At 37.0% G+C, this 15,986-nt stretch overlaps 1 pseudogene; it reads right to left on the bottom strand.

Annotated features, from left to right (window-relative positions):
- The window catches only part of LOC138815581 (zinc finger protein 658B-like), a 37,058-nt pseudogene extending 26,008 nt beyond the window's left edge, over positions 1-11,050 (bottom strand).
- Between the last annotated feature and the right edge of the window lie 4,936 nt (positions 11,051-15,986).

Consider the following 15,986-nt stretch of genomic DNA (forward strand, 5'->3'; position numbering starts at 1 on the left):
CAAGATAATGAGTACATTTCTTATCAAGCATTGTTGCCTCCTCCTTTGTTTCCCGTTCCCATCCCTTCCCATCTCCCCACCGGCTCCCCTTCCCTAACCTCCCCCCCCCCCCGTTCTTTCCCCCAACCCCAAAGTTGAAAAGTTCGTTTTTAGACATAACGACTTGTACATCTCATTTTTGCAATGGGTCCACCTATATCCCTATTTAAACGATGTGTTTTTTCCCTTTCCCTCCACAAATTATATCAACATAAAAATACAGTGCAGGCAGGGGTTATACCATGGGGGAGGGACATACAAAGGAACAAAAAAAATCTTATAAATATGTTAGAAACAATTGCATGAAAGAAAAAAAAAATGAATACTTATCTTGGGTTGATTCCCCTAACTTCAACTTATCTGACCTTTTCTCCTTGACTCAGACATATACTAGTTATTGCAAAAATAGAAACCATGGGGCCTATGTTTCTTTGGGCCTGCCTTACTTCACTTAATATAATTTTTTTCCAAGTCTTTCCATTTCCTAACAAATGTGGCAATATCATTCTTTCTGATAAAGGCGTAGAATTCCATTGTGTATAGATACCACATTTTCTTATCCATTTTTCTACTGAGGGGCATCTGGGTTGGTCCCATATCTAAGCTATGGTAAATATACTTGTGCTGGTAGCTTTAGTGTGGTCTTTTTTGTGATCATTTGGGTAAATGTCCAAAAGTGGGTTTGCTGGGCCATAGGGGAGTGTTATGTGGAATCATTTGAGGAACCTCCATACTGCTTTCCAAAGTGGTTGAACAGGTTTACACTCCCACCAAGAATGCAGTAATATTCCCTTCTGTCCGCATCTCCTCCAGCACCTGTTGTTATTAGACCTGTGAAATTCTAGTCTGAGGCTTCTCCCATATATGGCTCATCATCTTCCTCCAGCTTGACAATCAATTGAGGTTTAGGAACACAGTGCCCTGTTAATAAGAAAGAGTGGAGACCTATTGTTCATTCTGTGTCAAAATAGCTGTAAGATCTCAGATATTCTGTTTATCAAGTTGCTCCAAATCTTCTTTCTTATTTCTCACTGGCTCCATGGTTGACTTTCCCCCAGCATTGGTTTAAACTTTGCAGGTTGTGTGGCTTGAACTCAGTTCTTTTTCTCCAGGCTAAGATTCTATTAGTTTGAGTCTAGCTACACTTCCAGTTTATGAGTGCTTAATTTGAGATACGTGTCTCATGGAGTCTTTAGTAGCATTACTGTCTTCAAAATGAAAACCTCAGATTTCAGACTCCTAAGGAGCCTGGATTACAGGCGTGAACCACTGCACACACACACACACAACATATATAAATACACATGTATTTATATAAATATATAATTTTATATATACATATATAAATACAAGTGTATTTATAAATTATAAATTTATATTATAAATTATAATATATATTTATATAATAAATATATATTATATTATAATATAAAATATAAATTATAATTATAAATTTATAATTTATAAATACATTTGTATTTATATATGTATATATGTGTATAATTTTATATATACAGATATAAATACATATGTATTTATATATATATGTGTGTGTGTGTGTGTGTGTGTGTGTGTGTGTGTGTGTGTGCATTTTCTAGATTGTATATCCACCCATGATAATCATCTCAATTTTGTGGAAACAGTCTCCTTTTAGGGAACATAGTTTGGAACTTTTGTCAAACTGCTGATTTGAATTCTTGAAGAATGAGAATTAAATTGCCTTGGAATGTATATAATCCACCTGAAGCTTTCCTTAGAAACAAATGACACTTCACACAGACTGGAATCTTACATCTAAATAGCATTGAAAGTCCAATAAATATTCACATATCTACTAAAAACAAATCATTTCTGGGCAGCAGTGGTTCACGCCTGTAATTCTAGCTACTCAGTAATCTGAGATCTGAAGATCATGGTACAAAGCCAGCCCTGGCAAGAAAGCTGTGAGACACTTATCTCCACCACACTTCCATCGTGAATCATGACTTGTATAGCTTACTTTCATCAATGCCTAATGACCTCCTAAGATCCACTTTTTTACCCTATTTCCTTCAAGTTCTCTGGCTTTCCGCCACCCTCCAGAAGATATTCATGTGAATACACTATACATATTTAAACCTTTTTTGCTATTCCTGGGGCTTGAACTGGGGGCCAGTCCTGGGTACCTTTCCTGATCTTGATTTGGTCAAGGCTACCACTCTACCACTTAAGCCCAAATGCCATTTCCTAATTTTTCTGAGGAACTGAACTTAGGGCTTCATGTATGGTAGGCAAATACTCTACCACTTAGCCATATTCCCAACCCCAATGCATTTGTTTTCATTTCCAATATGTAGTAAGAAAATGGCTACATTTAATATTCTATAAATCACAATGGTAGAATACATTTCTTTGAGATCCATTGTAATTTCCCCTGTGTTTATTTCACTCATAAAATATTACAAATATATTTTTAAATTTTCTTGTATTTATCATGTATTTTTATTTCTCATATTGAGTTCTACAAATTTGTAGATTAAAGATATTATAATTGCATGGCCCTTTAAAGATGGATTCGCATACTTTGCTTTTCACCATAAAACTTTTATTATCAAATTGTATGATATGTCAGTTATTATCAATGGTCTGTATCTGTGGTCATATATTTTGGTCTGATGTTCATATCCTTACATATTATCGCTATTTGTATTTTTCATTATTAGTTTTTGCTTATGCTATCTTTTTTTTAAATTTTTACTTCTCTCAGAAAGAGAGAAAAATAGAGAAAAAAATCTCGTGAGGACAACTAGAGAAAATACAGAGGGCTTTCCAGGAACACCATATCCTATATCATCAACTATTATCAAGTTTTATGTAGTCAGGGACCAGGAAGCAGGCCAAGAAGTATGTATGGAGAGTAATTTAATTACATATAGTTACTCAGTCATCTATAACAGTTGAAGCTGTGTGTGAGAGCACACTATTTCATAAACACTGGTAAAACTCTGCAACATAATCCAACATTACTCATAAAGAGGTGATCTCTGACAAGTTGCTGGCAAATGTTCATTTTCCATGACAAGTGACCTTCTCAATGTCACTGAATCACATAACAAGTGTAACTACTTATTCTCACATCAGAAATACTGGAAGCAAGTCTTCCCTCAATTTAGACAGACTGTAACATGTTATAATCTACTCATTCTAAAAACCATCCTTTAAAAAAAGAATGTGACAATACCGTACAGAGGAGATGCAATTACATGGGCAAGATAATGAGTACATTGTGAACCCCAAGATAAGTATTCAAGTGCTTTTTTTTTCTTTCATGCAATTGTTTCTAACATATTTATAAGATGATTTCTATGTTGCTTTGTATGTCCTTCCCCCCATGGTATAACCCCTGCTTTCACTGTCTTTGATGTTGGTATAATTTGCGGAGGGAAAGGGTAAAAACAAACGTTTACCTAGGGATACATGTGGACCCATTGCAACAATAAGTTGTACAAGTTGTTTTCTCGAAAATCGAACTCTAAAAATCATCTTTATCTGATTTAGAAACATGTTCCTAAAGCAGAATCACTTTTTCTGTTTTTAAATCATAGACACCATAAGCTTGCTAAAATGGAATTTGGAAAATGAGAAATAAAAATCAACTCACCACAGATCCTCTCATTCTTTCTTGTTGTTGATAATGAACAGAAGATTCTGGAAGCCTGTCTTAGAGAAAAGGCAACTGACATAGTCAGGAAAGAACCTGTGTGATTATGCTCCAGATTTTCCTGCTCAAAACATACATGGAGTGAAAAAACACAAAAGCCTTCTTATGGGACAAGAATCTTTTATATCTCAAGTAGAGTATGAAATACTCACCTGAAGTTGACTCCACAGTCCATTAGTTGATAAACAGACAGTATAAAAGCAATTCATTTCTAGGTTAATACACACACAAAATTCATTAAAACTAAGGTTCCTAAAAATAATTGAATAATTGAAACAAAAATCCACACCTTCAATAACACTAGTTATTAATACTTAGAGTTGTATGAATTATTTTTCTATTCGTTAAAATGGATTCTAGGACTCCATTGAGCTTTTGTACTCTATCTTATTCATTTACATATTTAAATTTCATGGAGAGCATATAGGTTATAACTCAATACTTTTTCACCCGTAATTATACAGGAAAATTTATACAATACATTTTACTTGCATAATATTTCAGTAGTGGTTTTCAAATGAAATACTTCCCTGTATCCAAATACTCAGAGTACCCTTGTGCAATGACTTGAAATTTGCCTTTTAACCTGCTTCACATAATCAGTAAAGATTATGTAAATAGAGGTGTGAGAAGTCCCTAATGCTTACTTCCTAAACAATCATATGAAGAATTGTGGCCATCCTGATGAAGATAAAGGACTTAATGAAGATGTAACATGAAATACTACTCATAGGATTTACACTGTCCCAACCAACAACCACAGCCAAAGAACCAGAAGATTAAAATCTTAAGTTATACCAATAATACTAACATAAAATTCCAAGCTGATGACACGCCAAAATGCAGACCAATAAAAATTTAAAAATTACATATCTATATACTTTTCCTTGTATTTGTTGGTTGGCTTATTAAACAGGAAATGCTACTATCCATCCACACAGGTTTTTTTTTTAAAACAACTGCATGGAATGGATACTCTTTATATAAAATAAAATGAACTTCATAGTGATATGCATGAAAAATGAAAATCTACTCTATAAACTTCACTTAGGTCCTTTCTGCTAAGAAACACAATAGGAATCATTTAAAAGCAACATCTGCAAATTCATATTGAGTTTTTCCACTTCACAAGAATGTTTTCTCTAAAAACTTACAAAGAAATTTTATTTTTTGGATCAGTCGTGGGGCTTGAACACTGGGCGCTGTCCCTGTGCTCTTCAGCTCAAGACGAGCGCTCTACCACTTCAGCCACAGCACCACTTCCAGTTTTCTAGTGGTTTTATTGGAGATAAGAGTCTCACGGAATTTTCTCCCTGGGCTGGCTTTGAACCGTGATCCTCAGATCTCAGCCTCCTGAGTAGCTAGGATTACAGGTGTGAGCCACCGGTGCCCAGCACAAAGTAATTTTTATACACTAATTATCCATATTCAAATACTCAAGACCAGGAGTGTTGTAGATTTCAGGATGGGATATTTTCTTTTTGTTTTCAGATTTGGACTACACTCCTTAAAATTTAAAGTGTTTTTTTCATATTATTTTATTAGAAATATAATGTGTATTTAAAAGAGTTTATTGTAATTGGGCTGAGTTGGCTTATGATTTTAATGTTAGCTACTCAGAAGTTTGATTTCTGAGCACCACAGATTGAAACCAGCTGGGGCAGGAAAATCTAAGTGACTCTGATCTCCAATAAACTACTAAAAATACCTGGAGGTGGAGATGTCGCTCAAATGGTAGAACATTAGGCTGGAAAAAAGAAGCTCAGTGTCAGTGTCCAGTGCTTGAGCCCAGGAACCAGGATTAGCACACAAAAAAGTGCATTGTAGTGTATTTAAATTCTACTGAACAATTGTTTTGGAATACCTATTTCAACAATCTCTCATTTTAAGTGATGTAAAATAGGCTCAATATTCTAGTGGAGAAGTGGTAACTGGTTAAGAACAAATAAACTGGGGAATATCCATGCTAGTAACATTTTAATCTAGGAAAATCCATAGGAAGTGCAAAGGATAAAAGGGATCAATATGTTTCACTAAGATATTTTAAAGGAATGTTCAAGCTTCATTGACTTCAATTCCCATTAAGAAATTCTTAAGTGAAATAATACTTCTTTGAGCAGATTGACACAAAATGGAGAACACTAGCTAATATTTTGTTACACCTTCCATCTACAAAACATACAACTTTGAGCAAAACAAAGTACCTCAAGTTTCCTTCTGTAACAATCTGTGACCAACACTTTCTCAACTGCAGGTAAAAAAACAACGCTTTAAGGCTACTATCAGTATATCCACAGGTGAGACATTTGAGAGATCATGTACAAGAATTGATAGTGTGAACAGGCTGAATAAACTAGTAAGAACAGAGATAGATACTTTCAGTTGTGACAATTATTCCTCTCCTCCACAAACCACAACCCCATGTCCCTTCTGAGAACTAGGTTCTGTCTGATTCCTCAGGCAAGTTCATTTCCCCTCCTACTAGTTAGTGTTAAATTTCCAACAGCAGCTAGTGATTGGGAGTGTTAGAGGAAAGAGTACACCTGAGCCTTGTGCTCTAGGAAGTAGATTCAATTTTTGCTTAAGGCAAGAAAGTTGAAAACATTTTGTCCTTCCTTTGCCTTTCTGCCTCTGCTCTGTAGGGCTTGTCAAAGTTGACAAGGTATCCTCCTTCAAACATTGCTACGCTTCATTGCTTAACAGAAAGAGGAAAAAAACAGGACTATCACACACTACTGTAATATCTCATGTAGACCTGTTCCTACAAAGAAGGTCTTGTACAAACACGTGTGAACTAATGGCAGGAGGGCTAAGAAATCTAACATGGGAGGCACAGAACAGAGACACCTCGACATAAACAACACAGAAACCCAAAATACAAATGCCATATAAATGGAGTCAAAACAGGCCCACATTTCACAATTTCACTAAAAATGTTACCATGCTCATCTTCCTCCTGGGCAAAGTTTAATAAAGTCACATGGGTTAAGAGCAGTGTTTCATAGTCATGGAAATAGAAATGCACAGTTCCTTGTTTTCCTTATTCGAGAGAACTACCCATCTTGCTGTCAGAGCTTTGTGAGCCAGTTTCTGGCACCTGGAGGCACAAGTGCTTTGGCAGCACAAACTCTTGAACCCTGAACAAATCATCAGCCCCATACTGGAGGAATATGTGGAGGACAGACTCCTTCTTGGGTTCTGCATCCAGCTTGCAATTTCTACCTGACATTGGTTCTGCAGTCTGAGATCCCTTCATGTTACACCTCCCAAGCTCCACTGAAGAGAAAACTTCCAGCAGCAAGGCAACGAGAAAGGAACTGGAATTTACAGGCTGAAAATACCCACATGGGGTGGGGAGGCACATGTGCAGAAGGATCGTTGCCCTGCTTTTTAAAAAGAAAAAAAGAAAAACAAAACAAAACAAAAAACAAACTATGCACTTTCAAAGGATCTGTGCTGCAATACAGACTAAAATTTCCACAATGCACTGTGCCTCCCTGGAGGAGGTGGGCTTCCACAAGTGCTAGACCCTAGTTCCCAGGACTGCAAAGATGCATGGGGACCTTTTTCTCCCAAATGTGGGAACATAGGTGAGCTTTTTTTTCATGAAAAGCATTGTGTGCCTCCTGAAACATTGTTAGACCACTCAAAAAATGGAAATGTATTGGAAGCATGAGATAAGTTGGCTTTTTAATTTTTAGTTCTATTAATATAATTGAGGTTATGAGACTCTTGTGTGTTTATTTTTAACAGATAGTTTTTGTTGAATGTAAATTTTGTCTGTTCTTTACATTTTGTCATGGCCCTCTGGTCACTATAAAAAGATATTTGCAGCCACTAAACGGATTGTTGAATCGTTTTCCATGCTCTAATGTATACACAGCAATAAAGTAGCAGAATTGCGTGGTAGATATACTGCATAATCCTTGCACCAATTTAGATTTATAAAAAATCTAAACATTTCCCAGAAATGCCCAAATCCCATCTCTGAAACATTCAGGAGTTTTTGGCTATTTCCAAAATTTTCCCTTTTTAAATTTTTTTTCTTTTCTTTTCGTTGTTGTTTGTGTGGCTTGAACTTGGGGTGTCAGTATGATCATTTCTTTAATAATTTTTTCAGCTAGGTAGTGAAAAGCATCCTGTGTGGGGTGGGAGGAGCGGTCTTACATCATGGTACATCACTACCATTGCTGTTCAAAGACATAGTGGTTTGGGGAGATCCGGGGGAATGTGGGTGGGTGTGCAAGATTGAAGTGAAGGGTAGGTCAATGTGAAGCTTGATGGCTTTCCATCTGTTTTGCATGCCGTACTTGGTTTGAATTCCTACCTCTTCTATAATTCTAGGAGTTCCTCTCAGTAACTCAGTTACCTCAAACTTATCTGCCCAGATGTTACCCATTAGACTTTGGAATAAGTCTATTATCTCAGGTCCTGCATGTGGGAGCAGTCAGGGGCCTCTTCTAGAAAGCAGGCTTGTGCCATGAGCTCTGGCATTTGCAACACAGTCAGGAATAGTCAGGCATCATTGGGACAATAGAGTTCCTTTACTTATAATGCAGCTTTGACAGAGAATTCCTAAATTCTTCATGACAAGTTCTCTCAAAATATATGTGTAAACCTAATCTATACAGGTACAGTGGTACACCTATAGTCCAGCAACCTGTAAGGCTGCAAGGATCATTCAAGCTCAGGAGATGAAAGCCATTCTGGGTAACATAGGAAGATTGAGTCTCAAAGCAACACAAGTGCAACATTTCCCTACCAGAGGTTCCTGGTTTGATCCTCAGTACTAGAGAAAAAAAACTAACCCAAAGCATAGCATTTTTTACTAATAATACATCACTTTTAATGCTGAGTGTACTATTTCCAATTTTCCTTTCTAATCATCAAATGTGAATCTTCAATTTTATGAAACTGCTAGATGACGGTAGAGGAAGAACATGCTTAGTTTCTTAGCTCTGGGTAGAACCATGGGAGTAGAAAACAATTTTCAGGCGTTTCTAACCTCGTTCCAATGACATGGAGGATACGTTGCCAGTGCTCATTGATTTTGGTAAGCTTGTCATCATCTTGACAAGTCTCATATTGCTGCTGTCCTTATCAACTGCTATCCCATTTGCTCCAACTGGGACTTGATTGCACTGAGGAAGATACTTTCCTTAATACACTCCTGCAAGAGGAATTTAAAACAGGACGCTACATTGTTCTGCCAATTACTTTTTTCTTTTTTTTTCAATTCCAGCCCCCCAAATGCATTTCTTCTTTACCAAAAATATATGCATGCCTCTTTTTTTTGTAATTGAAAAATTCTAATCATACTATGACTTAAATCAATTTTACAGGAAGGGGCTAAAAACTCAAGCAAGACCATGTAAGCATATTTACGATGTGTGTTTTTTTTTAATTTTTATTTATTTTTATTGTGAAAATACTGTACAGAGGGGTTACAATTACATGGGCAAGATAATGAATACATTTCTTATCAAGCATTGTAGCTTCCTCCTTTGTTTTCCTTTCCCAACCCTTCCCATCCTCCCCCACTCAATCCTCCCCTCCACCAAAGTTGTAAATTTATTACATTCTTAATGCAACAGCCTCTCTAATATCTCTACATTCTAACTTAATTGAGATCCTACAAGTGGATGGAACTCAGTTGCATTAACTATATGAATAACAGTCTTGTTCCTTACATCACATCTGGGTCCTAGTGACCACCTAAACGTAGCAAATTCATTGTAGTTTACCTCTGCCTTTGGTGGTAGCTAGAATCCTTCACATATCTGAGACATCAAGATACTTCAGGAGACACAATTCCCCTGCTCCTAACAGATTTTCCAAACCAGAGAAAGCAACTGCTCTCAATACATGCCCACCTACAAAGGGGTCATACTTTTCACCTCTTTGGACTCTTTTCTTTCCCTCAGATAGATGAAAAGTGGTTCTAAAATTCCTCAGTTCTTACAGGAAACACCTATGTAAGGGATTTTCACCAGTGGGAATAGGGTTCTAACTATGTCCACCTGAGAATGCCTGCTGGCTCACTTTCTGAAATGTCACAACCTCTTCTTCAATGCTGAAGTCTGTTGTCTGTAGAACTGATTTCCATCTGGCACCAGGTATTTACATAGCTCCTTGTTTTCATCATTTAATTGAATCCATGTATTGAGTCTGTCTTCAATCTCTACTTTCCTGATAGTCATCTGCCTATAAAAATGTATTTGGCTGCTAAACATAGTCAACATACCATTCCCTCTTAAGAAAGGGCTGTGAATTTTATTTATTTTAGTCAGCATCATTAAGGATTTTAATATCTGTTTTTTTCTGTTATGAGCCTCAGGTTAGCATTCTCAAGGGTTGGTGATGTAACACCTGTAGAAGTGCAACAAAACTGACTTTTACTCATTGTAGATCTATTACTATCACGTTATATCAAACATGACAAACAAGAAAGTCTGAATATATTAAACACCACATAAATTTCTTCTGTTTTCATTCCTTTGGATATTGAGTTTTGAATGTTGATAACCTGCTAATTTAATTCTGACCCAACCCTTTCCCCTTTTCAACTATTCAAAAACTTACATTGTTAAGACAAATTTTCCTCTCATTTGATTTATGTATAATCCTCATCATGCTGTATATCAACTATTTGTAATACAATGCACCAAGAATAATAGAGCCATATACATGATAGAGTATTGAAAGAAAAGAATGAAAAACCTAAACCAATGTCCACCAATCACTTGATTCCACACTTCACATTGTACAGTATAGCTTTTGCATGGAAATCATAGAAATGTCAACCCAATCTAGTCTACTCTATACAGGGAGATGCAAAATATCCTAGGTGTCTTTACTTACAAGCAACTCTAGGAAGCAGGCTTCAGCACAGAATCATTCTCCTCCTAAGTTTAAATGAGTTAGTCTAATAAATTTGAGAATAAATAATGCAAACAACCAAAGGAATTCTGAAATCCTAAAAATCTTGAAATACAGTTAGTTAAAAAGGGGCTCCAGGAGGAAAGCAGCACTCTCACAGGTAGTCCCACTATGTGTCTCTGACCAAAAGAAGATCTAGGGGCACAGCCACACTAAACCTGAAGAGATTCACTCCAATCAAACCCTAAATATGTTGACTTTTCCTGCTACATGAGGATGATCCTAGTAGGCAAATAAGGAAAGCAAAAAGAGATATAGTGAACCTACCCTTGAGGTGCTCCTGCACCACAGGGCTTGGTGTGCCATGCCAGGATTTCCCAGCTGCATGCAGCCAGCCACAAGGCTTCCCACTGCCTCTGCTGCAACCAGCATGGCCCCCGCTGCCCACACCAGCCCACCAAACCAAGACCCACCCAATCCTTCTTGTGGCAGGACTCACCATGCTGCAGAGGATATCCTTAAGCTGCAGCAGATGCCACCCCCCAACCAGGACCTGCAAACACCCACACCCAACTCCATCCTGGCAGCCATAGCATAGCCATAGCATAGGTCGAGTGCACTACCAGCTACAGACCTTGTGAGTTACCCAATTGGGTCCAATCCCTGGAGGTGGCAATTCTCTGTGGGATCCCAAAGGCCTCTGACCCAAGCCCCATTCCATAATAGAGGGATGACATCAGAGCCCAACATGGACATAAGCTTCATTCCCAAGCCTCCCATGGCTAACTGGGAAAGCCTGGGAACACAGTTCCAGGCTTGCGATAGCAGTCTACAACCCTGAAACCCCCAAACTCCCTGCCACCAGTAGGCACACTCCCTCATCAAAAGGCCATCTGTTCACAATCAAGCCACAAGGAAAGTGGACTTTTGTAAGGCATACAAGGTTCTATCAGGAATCAGCTTTGAGGACTATGCAGAGACTCAAGCTCCCACAAACAACCCGAAAAACCCACTCTTTAGGATTTTTTCTTTGATTTTGTTTTGTGTGTTTGTTTTTATATTTTATCATTTGCTGTTTGTTTTATTTCTATGTATTACTTTTATGTATTGTATTTTAGGATTTGCAATTTCACTTACATCTTAGATTTTTCGTTAGTATTTTGTGTTTTCTTCCACGTTCCAATTTCTTAATTTGTATTTTTTCCTCTCACTCTCCCCTTTTTATTTCCTTCCACATTATATTACTACTGCATCAGAGCTACCCTGTCTAGTTCTATACAAAAAGTAAGGCCTCCTTCTATGTGTGCAAACAATAATTACAGGAGTTATCTTAGATTAAGTGACTTTACAATAATATCTGAATAAAACTTTTTCTAATGTTAGCAACTCTCCCAAATATACTTATATATAATTCTTTCCTTATCTTCATCTAGATCCCTAAGCTATTCTCTACATAGCCTTTCTTTGAATTATTTTGTTCCTTACGCTCGGAAACAAGGTCTCTATTCTCCAACTACTACAAATACATCTCCTCTAAGCTGTTTTTACCCCACAACTATCATTATACTCAATTTCTCTTCTGAACTTAACTTTATATGTCTCCAATCCTAGCCCTCCTCTTCTCCATGTTCTCCAGTCCATAGACCCCTGTTTATATCTGATTCAATTTACAATTGGTTCTTTTTTGGCCATAAAATTGGTTCTATTTGATTATTTTGAGTACAAGGGACCCATCTTGTTAACTCTAAGGGGCAGACTATTTAACAGCCCAACCCAGATTGTCTCAAAAGTTACAATTGTACATAGTCTCATCCTCTGAGCCACAACATACCTCTCCAACCAAAGAAAAAGAGAACTAAATAGAAAAAACCCCACACATAACTCTGATACCCTCAGATCTATACATCTACAAGACACCTAGTTGGCTCCAATCCTAAAAGACTGTTCTCTTGTCTAACAGTGTGGTTCTTGTCTCCAAATGGGTAGACCTAACTGCAGAAACACAAGAAATATGTCCAATCAACTAACCCCTACACCACCTTCAAATCAACAAGCTACAGAGCAGTCCCAGAACAACCTAGAGGATAATGCTCAAGGTAGTTTAAAAACATGGCTGGTTCGGCTGGGTTGGTGGCTCAGTGCTAGGGTGCTTGCCTTGCATGCATGAGGCCCTGGGATTGATTCCTCAGCACCACAAAAGCAAAAAGAAAAAAAAGCTGGAAGTGGTGCTGTGGCACATGTGGTAGAGCATTAGCCTTTAGCTGTAGAGCTGAGGGATATTGCCGAGGCCCAGATTTCAGGCCCCACTATCAGACCCCCCCCAAAAAGCATGACTAATAAATATGCTGAATGAAAAATTGAACACCCTTCATAGGGCTATAAGAGAACATGATGAGGTCGACCAGATGCTAATAGATTACTTCATAGCATCCACAAATGAAAGGATAAAGGAACTCCAGCAGAGGGAAAAAGATTCTAATGAAAAGATAGAAACCCTGATAAAGGAGTGGAAAGAGAAGTCTGCAAGCCAACTCCAGGAGGTAAGGCAATCTATTCAAGAATTAAAAGAAAACCTTAATAAGAGCTGGCCACCATTAAGTAAGACCAGCAAGAAGGAGATAAACAGTAAAGTAAAAAACCTTGAAAGCTGAATGGAGGAGGCAGAAGAAAGATTCTTGGAGGCCAAAGCGTTTAGATTCCATAGAGAAAGAGGGCACAGATATTCATAACAAAACCAAGAATCATGACAGAACACTGCAGTAAATAGAGGATACACTCAGAAAGCCTAATTAGAGATTATTAGGTATACAAGTGGGCCCAGAGAAGGAAGCCAATGGACTAGGAAATATACTCAGCAGAATCCTAGCAGAGAACTTCCCAAATATATGATAGGACAGTCCCATCTAGATAGAAGTTTTTAGAACCCCAACTAGACCAGACAAGAACAGGTCATCCCACTACCATATGATAATCTATACCAAATATATACCAACTAAGGAAAAAATTCTTACAGATACCAGTGAGAAGAGAATAATCACATATAAAGGTAACCCAATCAGAATTACCTCAGACTTCTCAGCAGACACCATAAATGCAAAGATGGCCTGGAAAGTGGTATGCCATGCCCTAAGACAAATAACTACCAACCAAGAATAATCTACATAAGTAAGCTCTCATGCACAGCAGAAGGACAATAAAATCCTTCCAGAGCAAGGAAAATCTGAAGCAATATTTTGCTACAAAACCAGTTCTACAAAAAATCCTCAAAGACATTCAACACAAAGAAAACAAACAAGAACAGGTTATAGCCAATGAAGCAGTCCGCAAACAGAAAACTATGTAATAACAACAAGAATAGACAAGGCACAGCTCCCCACCCCCAAATTATTAATGGACTTAACTCGCTAATTAAATGACATAGATTTTCCAGTTGGATCAAAAATCAAGAACCGTCTATCTGCTGTCTTCAAGAGACAGACCTTGTCCATAAAAATAAACATATTCTGAAAGTGAAAGGCTGGAATAAAATCTACCAAGCAAATAGCCCCTATAAACATGAGGGAATTGCAATTCTCATACCAGATGAAATAGACTTCAAATTAAAATCAATGAGAAAAGACAAAAAAGTCACTACATACTAATTAATAGATCTCTCCTTCAGGAGGATATTACGATTCTAAATATCTACTCATCATATAACAGAGCACCTAAATTTATCCAAGAAACACTACTTTTCCTTAAATGACACATAGATCCAAAAAACAATTATTGTTGTGGACTTTAACACACCACGACCCCGCTAGATAGATCAACCCAGCAAAAACTCAACACAAAAACCGCATCTTAACATCTGCATAAATCAAATAGACAACATTTACCAAATATTTTACCCCACAGCATCAGATTACACCTTCTTCTCAACAGCACATGGAACTTTCTGCGAAATAGACCACATTCTAGGCCACAAAGAAAATTTGTCTAATTTCAGAAACATTGAAATTATGCTCTGCATTCTTTCAGACTACAGGGAATAAAATTAGAATTCAACACCAAAAGCCACCAAAGGAAGTCCTTCCACACATGAAGGGTGAACAATGCACTGTTGAACCACCTATGGGTCATGGAAGAGATTCAAAAGAAAATTCAAATGTTCATGATAGTTAACAAAAATCAACACACAAACTCTCAGCTCCTCTGGGAAACAGAATAGCAGTACTCAGAGGCAAGTTTCTAGCTCTGAGTTCCTACGTTAACAAATTGGAGAGATCTTAAACCAATTTAATGAGGCAATTAAAGCTCCTTGAAAAAGAGCAACAAGCTAAGCCCCCAAAGAGTAGATGGAAACAAAGAATTAAAATTTAATCAGAATTAAATGAATTAGAGCCCAAAATCACTCTATGAGAAGAATTAACAAAACAGAGATGGTTATTTGAAAAAATTACTAAAATTGACAGACCCTTAGTAAATCTTACCAGAAAAAATAGAACACACCCAAATAAATTAACTAAGAGATGAGAATAGAAACATCACTAGAGAAAAAACCATGAGTCAGAATATAATAAGGAGATACTTCTCAAATCTTTATGCTAATAAGTTCAAGAGTCTGAAAAATATGGATGATTTTTAGCACTTATTAACATCCCCAAAATAAACCAAGATGACTTAAACAACTTAATAGACCCATATCAAGCATTGAAATAGAAACTACAATAAAAGTCCTCTCACCCAAGAAAAGCCCAGGACCAGATGTATTTACAGTGGAATTCTACAAAGCCTTCAAAGCAGACCTCACACCAATACTTCTCCAACTCTTCAATGAAGATGAAAATGAAGTGCACTGCAAAACCCTTTTGTATGAATCCAGCATAACCCTCATTCACAAACCTTGCAGGGACTCATCAAAGAAAGAGAACTATATACCCATTTCTCTGATATATATATATATATATATATATATATATATATATATATATATATATATTGAATTCTATGCCTCCATCAGAAAAGATTATGTTGCCCATTTGTTAGGAAATGAAAAGACTTGGAAAATATTATATTAAGTGAAGTAAGCCAGGATGCAAGAACCATAAGTCCAATATTTCCCTTATTTGCAATAACTAGTATATGTCTACAAAAACCAGAAATTGTCAAAAGCTATGTACATATGACCATATAAGATGATGTTAAGAGAAATGAACACAAGAAAGGGACACCAGTGTTTTCTTTTCCTACTTGCTATTGTTAACATACTTATAATGCATTATGTGATTCTTTTGTTTCTGTTGTATGTTCTTTCCCATAGTAAAACCCCTGTTTTCACTGGATCTGATTCCAGTGTCCTGCATCTTGTATATATATTTTATCATTT

Source organism: Dipodomys merriami, unplaced genomic scaffold (assembly GCF_024711535.1).
Source record: "Dipodomys merriami isolate MVZ:Mamm:240054 unplaced genomic scaffold, mDipMer1.0.p SCAF_651, whole genome shotgun sequence".
NCBI classification, from domain to species: Eukaryota; Metazoa; Chordata; class Mammalia; order Rodentia; family Heteromyidae; genus Dipodomys; species Dipodomys merriami.